The 15,528-nt window shown below is 39.3% G+C and overlaps 1 protein-coding gene across 6 annotated transcripts in view; it reads left to right on the top strand.

Annotated features, from left to right (window-relative positions):
• The first annotated feature begins 6,642 nt into the window (after positions 1-6,642).
• Positions 6,643-15,528, top strand: part of raph1a (Ras association (RalGDS/AF-6) and pleckstrin homology domains 1a) — a 93,029-nt gene continuing 84,143 nt past the window's right edge. For 5 of the 6 annotated variants that reach the window (XM_079821754.1, XM_079821759.1, XM_079821761.1 and 2 more), the window contains exon 1: positions 6,643-6,878. The gene's annotated coding sequence lies outside the window, so the exon portion shown is untranslated. The remainder of the gene's footprint in view (positions 6,879-15,528) is intronic. The other variant, XM_079821757.1, reaches the window with a different exon arrangement.

A 15,528-nucleotide genomic window follows, 5' to 3' on the forward strand; every position in this document is an offset into this window, starting at 1 on the left:
TATCGAGAAACAGCTCAAGTTTGGTCTGAATACACGAAAGCGCTGTGGAGATACACCCTCACATCTATTTTTGGCGTACCCTTCCACAAATTTGTTGATGCGCTATACGCGAATGGTTTTGTCTATCAAAAATCTTTTATTAACAATTCGCCAGCACCGTCTGAAGATGATCTGACCCAATTTTGGTGAAAATCAAACAAACCGTCTAGGAGCAGGTTAAAAAAAACATTTTCTGCACAATTCAAAATGGCAGGAAACTACGGAAAATGCATTTGAAACGTCTTGAGCCAAGAATCAGAGGAAAAATGTATTAGCTTAAACATGAGTGCAAATTTAGACAGTTGGTGGTGCTTAAGTTAGAGGGATTGAGTTTGAGACTCCAAAAGTGGTCCTCTATCTGTGTGCCAAATGTGTGCCAACCCTCAAACGGTTCTATGGGCTGCCATAGACTTCAAGAGTGAAAGGCAAAGAGGAAAAAGAATAATAAGAAATAAGAAAACTTAACGGATACAAACGTGCCCTTGTATCTTCTGTGCCCCTAATAAACACAGAATAAATATTTTCCAACCTTCATAAAGTCTTTAAAGGATGAAAGTGTTATTCAGAAAGTGAGTAAATTTCCCTTTTGCGGATTTTTACATAATGAGATAAAATTTATTCATTTTTTTTTCTTCAATTTTTGCATTGAAACTTCTCGGCACTCTTCTGCATGTGACACCTGTCACACACATACACTGCCTGCAGTGCAGCATTGCAGAGGAAGTGAATGATAACAAAAGGAAAGAAGAGGTGTTGTCTGCAGTGTTGTGGTTTCATTTTACATTTGTGGTTACAAGAACATTTTACCATCAGCATTCTGTAGCATTCTGCTACTGTTGACTGCATTTACGAGCAAGCAAACTTTTCTTTACCTCTGCATGCAGTGTTGATTCTCTATAAGCTGTTTAAAATAATGTACACTCTGTTCAAAACAGATCAGTAATGTTTGCATTATCCAAGCAAAATCTCCAAGTAGGAAATACTTACTAATTGTTTAACCAAATCAGTATTTGGTTAATGCAAATTAAGGAAAATCATGCTTTGATTATCAACAACACATATTTTTCTGTGTTCCGTGTGTGTATTTTGTGTATGCTAGCTTCGAAATGTCTGTATGCACTCATTTGTGCTTTTATTGTTTAATATATTGATGATTAAATATGTATTATTGCTACACTTCTTAAAATTGCATTAAATGGTTAGTTCCCCCAAAAATGAAAATTATCCTATAATTTACTCACCCTCAAGCCGTCCTAGGTGTATTTAACTTTCTTCTTTCAGCCAAACACAATCAGAGTTATATTAACCAATATCCTGGCTCTTCCCAGCTTTATAATGGGAATGAATGGTGACTTGGAACTTGAAGCCCAAACAAAGCGCATACATCCATCATAAAAGTAAACCATATGGCTCCAGGGTGTTGATAAAGGCCTTCTTAAGCGAAGCAATGTGTTTTTGTATGGATTACTTTTATGATGGATGGATGCGCTTTTTTGGGCTTCAAAACAATTGTACTGTTCACTTCTATTATAAAGTTGTCTGGCTTGGTCACCAGACCAAGCTCAATTTAAGATTGAACATTGGTCTGGGGAGTCTGCTCTGTATTTTCTACTGCACAAGAGGCATGATAAACAAGCATAAATTAAATGACTCTGTATGCAATTGGATAGTCCTTTAACCAATCAGACCACAAGATGCGTGATCAATGGGCAACGACTCATTATTTCTTTATCCGTCATGGTGTTAAGCCCGCCAATAGCGCGCCAGGTGGATAAGTCAGTTTGTGATTGGTTCCCGCAAAAGTGTAACAGAACACTGTAAAAAATTTCAGGCCACTCCAATTAAAAATTTTCTAGTGACTGGTCACATGTAAATTTTTCAGTTGGCCAAATTGAATTTCTGTGAATTGATACAATTTAATTCACAGAAATTCAATTTGGCCAACAAAAAAATTTAGATGTGACCAATCACTAAAAATGTTTTAATTGGAGACCTGAATTTTTTTTACAGTGAAGCAGTAGAAATGAATGTACAGGTTTCCAGACTGAGTTGCAAGGCGAAATCAAATCGCCGGCAGATCAGACTGGGTTTACCCAGTCTAATTATAAAGCGTAACTTTTAACTTAAATTTAATTAAACATTTCCTGATTTACTCCCGATGTCATCCAAGATGTTAATGTCTTTCTTTCTTCAGTCTAAAAGAAATTCCTCACGTTGGAAAGGTCACGCATAGGCAGAAGTACCGACCCAGTGCCGAAAAACTCCATATAATTTCAACATTGTTGTTTTACCTTTTTTTGTAAAGGCTGTTTGATTTAGTCTTTGCACGTTTGCTTTGTTAAAACTCGATCGATCCTTCTGTCTACGTCATGCATGACCTTTTGAATGTGATTAATTAATGTGTGGCGCATTGCAGAGCAATGCAAGACGAGCATTTGTGGTTAAAAAGCATATACATTTTTTTTTTCCACTAGGTAAGACCCTTATTCCTCAGCTGGGATCGTGTAGAGCCCTTTGAAGCTGCATTGAAACTGCGGTTTAGACCTTCAAAAGGTTGGGGCCTCTGACGGTGGATGAGGAGCTGGAAAAGACCTGAGATGTCAGACAGAGTGACCAGGGTGGAGTTGATGGTGGATGCATCCATGGAGGAGTGGCTCGTGGAAGCGCCCATGGAGGAGTGGCCGGTGGAAGCGCCCATGGAGGAGTGGCCGGTGGAAGCGCCCATGGAGGAGTGGCCGGTGGAAGCGCCCATGGAGGAGTGGCCGGTGGAAGCGCCCATGGAGGAGTGGCCGGTGGATGCGCCACGATGAGAGCCCAGAGCACAGCGGGAGGCAGCTAGGATGAGGGCGACCCAAGGCAGAACTGATGGAGGGAGGCGCCAAGGTTGAAACTTGAGCCTGACTGACTTGAGGTGACGCAGGGAGATGGTCCCAAGCGAAGTCCGATGGACCGAGAGACCCAGCGACATCAATGGACACGGAGACAGAGGCAGAGTCCCGGTGACGAGTGGCCGCGGTGGAGCCTGGGGGGCCGGTTGACCGATTCGACTTCAGTGTGAATGAGTACCCCGGTAAAGCTTGAGGGATGGAGGAGCCCAACAGAGCCGTAGGGGTCGAGAGCTTGAGCAAAGCAGACAGCCTGGAAGTCTGTGACGCTGGTGTGGCGATGACTGACCCAGGTGAAGCCAGTGTGATGAGGGAGCCTAGTGGAGTCGAAGGGATCACGGTCCTGGGCGGAGCCAAAGATTCAGGCTTAAGCCGATTGGTCAATGGTCAGAAGTGGAGCTGAGGGCTCAGAGGGATGAGGTGAAGCCAGGGTATTCCCATGCCACGGCAGAGCTGGCGACTCGAAGACCCAAAGTCCAAGTTGTATGGCGTATCTACTGGATGAGCCAAAGGGCCGAGGGGACCCAGCGAAGGGCGGGGTCGAAGGAATAGCTGGTTCTGATTGAATAAACAGGAGAGGAAGGTTGGGTGCAGAGACCGATTTGGAAAGGGAAGACAATACTGTGCTCGATGGGGATTCCAATGATGAAGATCCAGTTATAGGCAGAATTTTTAACGGCAGCAGAGGTTCGTGGGTGGGAATCAGGGTGAGAAGCATTGCCTCTGAACTCCAGTCTATTAGCCAATCATCCTCCAGATCCACTAACACTCCCACTGGCTTGGATGCAATGGCCAGCTCACACACCTGGTCACACCACCCCAGGCTTCTCTTCCCGACTGGACAAGGCTGCTGGCTCAGGCTACGTAGCAGGCGTTGGCTTGGTCTCTCGGTCTGCGTGGGCTCTAGCTTCATCTCTGCAGTGGGTGTTGCCGCTGGATCTAACACTGGGGTGGTGATGGATGTTAAATGGGTCTGGATGCTGGCGACGGGATCCTCTTCTACCTCGCCCACTGTGAAAGAAGAGCCCTCCACCCATAAGGGGAAGTTGATATACTCAGCCAGCATCCAGCAGGAGTTTCCTCTCTGCATCACCATCCGGCTCGTCATCAAGTCCGACCCAGATGATGTCGCTGCAGGTGGCATGGTGGCAGACCCTCAAAAACCCCTCCACACACTGCCGTTTTCAAAAATAAAAATTGTAGCCCCTGAGGGCCAGAGAAAATTCTACATAGGGGCTACATTTGTGGAGGCAATCTCCATTCTTTTGGGGTCTGGTATTCTGCCACGGTCTGGTTCAGATGAAGATGATGAAAAAGGTTCAAACCGGTTTCTACAAACAAAAGGTTCTTTAATAAAACAAACTCAGATAATCCAACAGCAACGTAACAGCGTGTCTATACACAAACAATACCAGACAGCAAATAAATGAAACTTAAATGCAAATGATCAGCAGGTGAAGACTTGTTAATCGGAAACCATAGTTACAAACGAGGAGCGGGAAACTGGAACAAAGGAAAACTGATAAAAACAAATAGAAAGTTCATGAAGGTGAAACAAGAAAAGGCAATTTGTAATCAGGTCTTCATAAGTCTTTATGATTGGCCGAAAGCAGACTTCTTGCGTCAACGCATTCTGATTTCATACGTGAATATACCGGTAATATTCATTCCGCGTTCACACAGAGCACATTACCGGTCATTTACATAATTTATGGAAAAATGTACCTGTATTTTTGAAAAGGTCCTGTTCACACATGATCTGTTACCGGCAATTTACCAGGAATTTACCAGTAAAGACTGTATGTGTGAAAGGAGCTAATGATTAGTTTTCTGTCAATAAATGTATCCAAACAGTTGCTCATCTGTCTAATAAAACAAATAATATATTAAAGCGTCTTTGGTGTTTCCATGGTTACTACAAAATATCTGTTTGCTGAAATCGAGGGTAACGCAGGTATGATGTCATTGATAGGCGACGCACGGACAAGGTCCGGTTCCTGGTTGAATTTTGGATTTAAACATTCTTGGAAACATTTGGGATAGTGTATGTAAACAAGACAACAAAATATATAACATTGTTCTAGTGGTTTTTGGATATTTTAATCCAATAATCTTACATATTGTGCCTTTAAACTAGCTTTGAATCACTCGCAGTAACATATGTAACCACTAAATGGCAGAATACACACTGTCTCCAGCACTGGACAGCACAAGGCTGGAAAATTCACTTTCTATAGCATGTTTTGTATATATATATATATATTATAATAATCGCATTTTTATTATTTTATTATTGTGAATTTTGTTTTTTAAAGGGCTTTCCAATCTTTTCTCTGTTCCTTTACTGAATGCAGACAGAGCATTTCTAATATAGTGCATCTTCACTAAGAATTGAGACAGTGATGTAGACCACAGAAATATGGTCATGCTGAGATTGTAGAGGTCTCAGTTTCATGAAGCGTTGATGAGTCACAGTTGTTTGATGTGGTTAGGCTGCAGGCCTTCTTGTCTTCATACTCACCTACTCTTATTTCATACCCCTTTGAACCCCCCAACTACCATCCACCTTAGTTTCTTATTTCACAAAGGATGCATGTATCTGATCAAAAATACAGCAAAAACTAATATTGTGAAATATTATTACAATTTAAAATAACTGTTCTATACTTGAATATATATTTTATGTCCTTTATTTCTGTGATAGCAAAGCTGATTTGTCACTTTCCTTTAGAAAAAATTCTAATATGATAATATATATATATATATATATATCTTGTATATGTATGTATATTTAGGTTATATATATATATATATATATATATATATATATATATATATATATATATATATATATATATATATATATATATATATAATTATCTGTTTGTTTTGGTGGCTTCATCAAATACGGTTTTCTCAAATATGGTTCTCTCCTGTAATATTTTGATATTATTCTATACTGTTTATATGAATATGCTGTGGACAGAGGGGGGACTGTTGGGGTGGTTGATTGTGTCGAAGAGCTTATGTGTGAGTGTGTAATTGTTTGATGTTATTTTGAGGACCCCCTCGAAAACGAGATGTTCCATCTCAAGGGGTTATCCTCTAATAAACTGAATTGAATTGAATGATGATTTGGTGCTCAAGAAACACTTTCTTATTAAAGAAAGTTCAAAAATAGTTCAACATTTATTTGATATATAAATCTTTTGTATCATTCTAAATTTCTTTATTGTTACTTTTAATAATTTAAATGCGTCCTTGCTGAATAAAAGTAGGCCTATTAATTTCTTTAAAAAAACAACACATTTCAAATTGGCCTAGTTTTATTATTTACCACTAAACTATACATTTAAATATCACAAACATAAAAACTGTAGTGTTTTGCTTACAAAATATTTAAGATATTAAATTTCATATCATAAAAACGTTAGTGTTTTGCTTATAATATGCTAAATATCGCCAGGGACGCGCGTTACTATGCGAGATAAATAGGCTAAAAATCCGAAAATGTCCTATTGACTGTAGAAATGCATGTCAATGGACATTTCGCACAGGGTACATATAATGCTGAATTTTTAATGGGAGATCCATTGTGTCAAAAAGCAAGTGAATCGTATTTCCATGACTTACATGACGTCACAACGGGTAGGGCGCAATCACATGGATTTCGGGGCTGGACAGGAAACGGAGACGCCAGGAACGCGCATCGGTCCGCAGCTCAGAACGGGAATGGAAGCGGGAGAGAAACGGGAGGCTCGCTCGTCTCATCATCATCACCACCATCATCATTAAATATAAGCGGACGGCACGGGCAGCGAAACCACGATTTAAGCGCAAGAGGTCCTGGGATTCTGTCGCTGGATTTGCGCAACACATCAGCGGCTTTTTTCCATTGTTACCGTTTCCTTCGGACAAGACAGAAGCCGCAGAACCGTCGGCTGGTTTGCGACAGTAAGCGTTTACTCTTTATTTATATTCGCTGCTGCATGAGACCTCTTTCTGAAATAAAGACACTGATGAACCGAGCACGAGCATTGGCTTGTGTATTTCACGCTGGCTGTGTATTATTAGCTCATTAGGGATACACGGAGGAAAATCCAGGGAACAGCCCTGAAATTCAGACAGCTGTGCAGTGCCTTCATGTCTGAATATCAGGGCTGCTCCTTGTGTAAAAAAAACGCCGTTGTATTCGATACTAAAATACTGAAACGAATAATGGTATCTTTTGAAGATGCTGATTTTGCAGTATGGAATAAAGAACCCGGGATAATGAGGCGAGATTGATCAGTCTGTCAAATAGAGGATGGGGTGCACCTCCATCTATCTGAATAGCCTACAACCGCTGTTGTTCCCGATCTTGAGGGTGGTTGAGATGGTAAACCTTCATTTGCTAAGGCTATTTTGTCTCGTTTCTGCTGTTATCGCTGTTTTTCCCCCTCATTGTACCTGGTGGAGTGTGTTCTGCAGTAACACATACTGCAAACAGATGAGCTGTTGCCAAATTGGACCTCCCCTACACACACACACACACACACACACACACACACACACACACACACACACACACACACACACACACACACACACACACACACACTGATATCTTCAGGCTCCACCCTTTGCCATGACAGCTGTGGGTTTAGTGCCAGTCTTGGTACCCGTGCAGTGAAGGCCTATTTTCACACATATTTGTCCGAGTTTGTGTATCCATTTACTTCAGTGAATATTTATTTCAGGATATTTATGTACAGAAAGTCAACCTCTGCACTGCTATATTGTAATGGCAGCATATGGGTATGCTGTTACAATGCATCCTGGCTTTAAATCGATTTTTTGTATGTAAACACTAAAACAATTCACGGAACAACAAAAATTTAGCATGATCAAACTGTTTTTGGCCAATAATGTAAAAATGGATATGCAAATGTAAAAAATTACAATTACATCAAAATGGTTATTCAGCAAAGATTTATTCAATTGATAAAAGAAGGTTCACTTTTACATTTACACAGCATTTCTGTTTCAAGTGAATGTTCTTTTAAACTTACTATTCATCAAAGAATCCTGAGATTTTTATTATGGTTTCCACAAAAATATAAATAATTTTCAACATTTATAATAATAAGAAATGTTTCTTGAGCAGCAAATCTGGATATTAGAAAGATTTCTGAAGGATCACATGACATTGAAGACTGGAGTAATGATGCTGAAAATTCAGGAATAAATTACATTTTAAAATATATTCAAATAGAAAACGGTTATTTGAAATTGTAATACTATTTCACAATATAATAGTTTTCTGTGACACACATACACACACGTATATTTTTGTGCTACGTTAATGGTAGATTGCAAATGACTATCACATAAGAATGTAGTATCATCTTTCATATGCATCTTTGATGACTTCAGTATGCATAGAGGCTAGAGGTCGACTGAAAGAGCTCAGATCTGAAATGTGTATCACTGGTATAGAGGAAATGTTCTCCTAGCAAGCTCTTTGCCTCAGATCTTTGAAGCTTTACTGCGCTTGCTGCTGGTAATGCATTAAACTTGAGATTTATTTCTCCTGCACAGACTGCTGTTGCTTCAGTCCAATCCAGTGGGAGCAGTAAAATATGTGCTGAGAGGGATTTTAAACAATGAAATTGTTTAGCTTTTTATATAGGAATAAAGGTTTTTCCTTCAATGTTGCTATTTCTATGAGGGCCCCAAAAATGCATTGTTAGTGGTATGTGCAGAGTTAATTTTCATTACCTCTCACCACATGTGCAGCAGTAAGCCAGTGTCCATTCCCACCGGATTGCTTTTTCTAGAGCTGGCCTACTATACCAGAATGACGTCAGGTGATTGTGAATCTAGGGTGGATGCTGGCTGTGTGGACCCTGGAGTCCAGATGCAGAGAGTCTAGCGGCCTGGATCTTTTTCTGCTTGACAGATTCTTTGTTCTAAGTGATCGTAAATGAGTCCTCATAAAGATTCAGTATGTTTTCTGTATTGCTGACCTTTGCAGCATGAGCAGCTCTCTGACGGCTCGCACTGCGCCCACTCTCAGTATTGAAACTGGAGATGACTGGCTGCGAGGCTCTTCAGGATGAAGGAAAAGAGCAGCAGAAGAGGAAACAGGCAGCTAGGATGAAAGGGAGTGAAATGATTTAAATGAATAGCGTCCCACGAGTCCCGGACGAAAGGACGTCCTTTGTTGGGTACAGGAGCAGGTCAACCGTGCGCATCAATCTTCGCTGCAGCAGCACAAGTGCAATATTGCTAATGTTTCGTGAGTGACGGAGGACTTCGTGCCGACTTTAATCAGCTCATTTAGGCGACATCTGCTCTATAGCAGCCCAAATGTATTGTCAGGTGTGTGTGATCTGTCATCGGCTTAGTTTTGCTCATGAATGGCACTCGTCTGACACGATGCAGATGTTTGCTCCCTTGGATAGAGCAGACATTAGACCAGAGCCTGATTTGTCATCAGAATGATTTGTCATAAACCCCCCCGTCTCCATAACACTGCAAACATGTAAAGGTGGAACGAGGTGACTCATGTCAGAGTGTTTGTACACATGGCCTGTTGAGCTTTGCATTGTAATCTAATGTTTTATTTAGGCGTGTTTGGTTCTGTATTATGTTCACATCAATGTGAACTGTCTTACATCAATGGCAGATTTTGCCCCCTTGCATTGGCTTCCCTTCTAACAGCACTGCTTACATTGTAACCTGCCTATATTGGGTAAAAGATTAAAAGTGTTTACAGCCTCTCAACCAGTGTTGTTTGAGAAACATTGGCAGCTGCCACCAGTTAGTGACACGGCTTCGTGTGTGTGTGTGTGTGTGTGTGTGTGTGTGTGTGTGTGTGTGTGTGTGTGTGTGTGTGTGTGTGTGTGTGTGTGTGTGTGTGTGTGTGAGAGAGCCAAACTGTTGGAGAGGGAGATTCATTGCGTTCATGCTCTCACTTTACTATCAAAATGCATGAATTATTTACACTGACCAAACAACTGAAGTAGCAACAGATCTTCCCCATTGTGATTTTGAGTGAAATAGATTATTGAAAAAGAACAAATGTTGGCCTGAATGTAAACTTTTAGTCAGGGGTGGGCGATATGACCAAACTCTTCATATCATGATACAAGTAATTTTATTTCATGAAAACAATATATATGACTATATAGTTATTTTTGCTTTAAATAAGTGTTTTTCATAATCAAAATTGTTGATACCATTGAAATTTCATTAAAAAAACGAATAGCCTAAAGAACTCTCAAGCGTACTGAGGACAAGTAAAGTGATAAAGAATGAGTAAAGAAAACAAACTACAATAGAACAAAGAGCTATACCTGAAAAACTTAAATCACTAGAAATACTACATAAAATGTATAAGGTAATCAAATGTATAAAAAAACTAGGCATAGTCTTTACTGTGTGCATATACATTTATTCTTAATAAAGTGTGAGATTTTTCTCTATTTTCGTAAAGACCGCAGGTAAATGTGGATGCTATCACTTTACGACCAACTGCACGGATCCAATATACTTGTGTGTTTTCTCTCAACTCAACATTTATTTAAAGGGTAACTCCAGTGATTTAGCATTAAGATTTGTTTCAGTAGAAACCCGATAGTATATTTGAATTATGGTACTTTCCCCCCTCATGTCCCCCTGAGACGAGATAATTATGCATTTTATTTCTGGAAAAAATCCTCTTTGCGTCATCTGACGATTTTTTGGCCAGAGGCTAAAGACTACAGCCAGGAGAAGGAGCTAGTTCCTTATGTTTTCAACCCGCCCATAGGGGTGGGATCTCACTGAATGTAAATGCGCACGGCCGCTGCCGCTCGGCTCGGGCATTCATAATGGAGCGGTACGGAGCAAAGTGAGTTTTTCAACTTTTCAATGAATTCCTACGAAAGTTAAGCTTCGTAGGGCAGCGAAGCAAGTGCATTCTGGGATTTGTTGTCTTTCATCCACATGAGACAAAAATAAATTTTCTGTCTTTTCTCGGTCTAGAAGGCACCAAGTTCAAAAATGATTTCACATTTCTACTACATAAATGACCCAGATTAAATACACATTCATCTTCCCAGCGCTGAAGTACCCCGTTAAGACATAAATGCCAAATGCATGGTCACTTAGACACATAGGTAAGTAGATTTAACCGTTCAAGCCCAATTAGTCGACAAAAAGCACTCAGTTTCAGTTCTTGCGCGCACTATGAGCAGCAGCAGCTGCTTCAGACAGTATCTCAGAATGCACGCATATACTGAAATGAGATATCTTTTTCTGCTGCGCTTTTTTAAGCCTGAATGCTTAAAAACGCATGCAAACGAGAAGCTTTCATGGCTGTGCAACACTGCAACGTCACATGAACGTAAACCGCGATCTCAAATCTCAACCGATTGACCCATTTCTACCTGTTAATCGTGTCTACCGGTATATCGCCCAACGCCAAGAAAGAGTTTGAGCAATGATTGGAGAAGTCTAGCATACCGCACTAGAGATAAGTCTGTCATTTCAAAGGAAGATCTATTAACCCTCAGAGCCCGACGGCATCGCCCACGACGTCACACGGCACCTCCGATAAATATCTATATTATTTCATGAAACTTTAATCGATTTTCTTACCGTTTTTTCCAGCAGAAAGCTAACGAGCTAGCCATCACGGGGGTGTCTTTGGTGTCTTTGTAGCCTTTACAGAAGGTTTTCTATCCAGCCTGGAACATGTGCATCTTTTTGGAGTTGTTCAGCAATAAATCAAAACGCTTACATCCAAGATATATCCACTTGATGTCCATAATTTATAAATTTTCCGTCATTTTTGCCGCTAGCGCAATGCTAGCTGCCATTTTGGATGAGGGTTTGACCAATGACAGGCTGATCCGTCATCCACGTTGGTGTGCGTCATTACGCACGAACCACAGCTCTGTTATTGTTGATAGAGAGACGCACGGCTAGTGTTGAGGAGAGAGAGAGAGAGAGACGCGCTGCAGTTTTTAGTAGTTTTGTGGAGAAAGTTTGAGGAAAAAGTTTGAGGAGAAAGTTTGAGGAGAAGTTCCTGATAGGAACTGTTTTGAGGCTTGGCACCAGTAAATATCCAAAATCCAAAGAGGCCAAAAGCGCCTGGACTTTTTTTGGAAAAATGTAAATAGTTTTGGTTCTGTATAAGTTATCATGTTTATTCCTGAGTTCCAGGACTCTAAAGACTTGAACAAACTGTTTTCCAGAGGAAATATGCTTAGCTTTTATTTATTTGTGTGTGTTTTCAATAAATATTTGAGTGATTCAATTTCCGTTTTATGTTTTCATTTGTCTTTAAGGTCCCATAACTTATTTTACATTCAGGTGACATCAATGCAACACAAATATACTGACAGTGCAACTTGTCTTGAAAAAAAAGAGGTGTGACAATTGTCTGTGCACAACAGGGTTGATGTTTTACAAGCTTTTTTAGTAAATAACACCAGGCGGAAAATTAATTGTAAAAATACCCTTAGGTCTTAAAGGGTTAATGGCATTTTATTTGTGAGGTCAAAAATTGTACTCATGCATGGAAGAATGATCACAATAAGATATGTAACATGCACTTAGAAAATGTATGATTTTTCATGTCATGCCGACTTAAAAGATGCATCAGTGTTACAATAATTTGACTTTTTTTACTTTAATTAGACCTGAAATAAGCCATTTTTAGATTGTTTCCCCTAAAAAGAGAAAGCATTGTGGTTCTATGGTCCTTTAACACAGTACTCTGTCTGTTTGAACATCTTGACCAGCACAGCAACATGGGCCTAGCCAATGGTGTGAGTTTGGGGGCAGGACTATCTGATTGACCAATGGTATATGGGTTTGGAAAAACTTGTTTGAAAGCAAACATCAGTTTTGCAATTCCGTTTGGAGACACTAATGGCACAGAAATTACACTTTCCCAAACGTTTCTTTGTCATGCTTTCTACCTCTGGAAATGCTGTTTTGCAAGTTGGAACTTCAAATATTGTGAAATGTCACAGAAAACAGAATTTACGTGAGACAGGCTACTTTCAGGCTGTCAGTCCAAATCTGATTTTTGTGCTTATCCGATCAGATTAAGCAAGTGTGAATGGTAAAAAAATTGCATGAAATGAAATGCAATTTTTACAAATCCGTTTCAAGCTACATTTATATGTGGTTTCTGGAAATCGGTTTCAGTCTGACTGCCCTGATCGGATTTTGTGTGGTTTATATGTGACTTTCTTACGGCACGTAATACATAAACATCTGATGTTGTTATAGGAAACATGCTGAAAGTCGCTGCAGAAACCAGGGGCCCGTTCTTCGTACCTCGCTTAATACATCTAAGATGATTTGACAGATCCGAGATCTTTTAATCGTGATAACTGATCTCTGGCTAATTTGGTTCTTCAAACGAATTTGCGGATTGGATTTAAATATCTGGATTAAATGATGGGCAGATGCATCGGCATCGATACTTGAAACCACGATCAGCAATGCAGCGATTGGCTGGCGTCAAGACAGCAACGTAATGACATCATATAATTAAGAGGCCACCTGGCAAAAAACTTGACAAATTACAAAAAAAAAAACCACGAATTTCTGAACCTTTATAAGGAAACAGCCAAACGACCAAACCAACATAAGTTATAAAATGATAAATGTTTTTTTTTTTAACATGATTACCAATTATTTATATTCACGATTTTATACAGTATTTGTGCACCATTTAATGTGACAGTATTCAAGTTTCTTATGGGTCAAGATCAAATTATCCTCTCTTGCGCTGCATCAAGCCACTCCCATAATATCCGTGATCACTTAATGCACGGCTCAGATTAACTGAACAACATCCGTGTAAACCAATAAAAATTAAATTATATAAAGTAATTATTCCATCACAAATAAATCGCTCAATCAAGTGGCTGTGTCAATAGTATTATACACAACATTATACATTCTCATATACAATATAACATTTTTATATTATTATTTAAAATAATTATTATTGCCCCTGGTTCAGTAATGCACTCTTGTAATAAAGTAGCAGTGGCTGGGACAGATTTTAAGTATCACCTCAAGATGCAATCTAATCCTGTTTACATGAAATAAGCCTGCTCATGAGCAGACTAAGAACTGAACTGAAAACACACGACTAAAACAACCAATGAGAACACAACACATGAGGACAAGGGAATCACATGACAATGATGACATGACAAACATGAACACATGACAAGACCAGAAAACATGACTGATAAACTCAAACAGAAAACATGAACATGAAACAAAACCCAAACACACTGTCACAGCGGCATGGATACACAAATCAGATCTATCGCGATTTTTGTGCATATCCGATTGAAATCCGATCAGATTTAACTGGTGTGAACGGCCAAAAATCACAACGTGGGAGCTACATTCATATGTCGCATTTCTGAAATTCCTTTCATTCTGACTGCTCTGATCGGATTTTGCACGGTTTATGTGAATTTCTTACGCCACGTAAAATGCAAACGTTAGACGTTGAACAAAATTGTACCTGCACTGTACCTTTTTTTTGGAGAGTGTGCCGTTGCCTCATCATAATGCAGTAGTCTAGCGCGTAGGGCTGCACAATATATCAAAATTATCGAAATATATATCGCAAATGTACATATCGCAATATGTATATCGCAACGGCACGCAATATCTGAATGATTTTAATAGGCTACTTCACCATTGTGAAAATTGTACGTTTTAGGTTGACGCATATAGCAGAGAATAGACTGAGCTCACGACTGTTACTTATGTGACTTGCTTGACGATAAAAAGAGTTATTAAACACAATAACTTGCGAAAAACAACTCCTTGCAGTCTCGTGCTGTCTGCTGTCTGACATGCACACCGAAACGTGCGCACAAGCCGTTCTTTTTTCGTGTCTTGTTACACACTCGAACTGTCAAATACACACACAGTTATGTCAAAATGGCTGTCTTGAGTATTCATGTAAACAGTCGGTTATGCTTTAAGTGAACGATATCAGTTGGGGAAAGAAACCAAATGCGTGTCAATAGGATCCGTGCATTAGGTCTTAAAGTCACAGCCTACTAATACAGTAAACCTGCCGCTGTCTTTCAAACAACAAAAGCAAAAGAGAAAATCACTGTGCTCATGGCTGAATAACCTTTGTAGCTTTATTATGTATCAGTGTATATTTAATTAATGTGAAGAATACTGTTTTTAGTTCATATTTTTGATAACAAAGATAAATTTAAAAGTTCAGGTGTCTTTGGTTTACCTGGATGTTCTTGATGTTAAGTTTTAGGTTGATATAACTATATATTACCAAGTCAAGCAGTTTTTGGTATTTAAATATTGGCTTTACATTTTTTATTTGTTTACATTGATGGTAAAATTATTTGTGACAAATTTTTGCTAAAATACTGCTGGTCACTTTCAGAAGTTGTAGCAATGCTTTCTTTTCCCAGAAAGAATGTGAAACACATAAATGGTATTATTCTCAGTTTTTAAATATTTTTTTATATATAATTTAAATAGATTTCACACACTTAAAGCAATATCGTATCGCATATCGCATTATTTAACAAGGATATCGCATATCACATTTTTCTTC

This window comes from Gobio gobio (assembly GCF_949357685.1).
Source record: "Gobio gobio genome assembly, chromosome: 7".
NCBI classification, from domain to species: Eukaryota; Metazoa; Chordata; class Actinopteri; order Cypriniformes; family Gobionidae; genus Gobio; species Gobio gobio.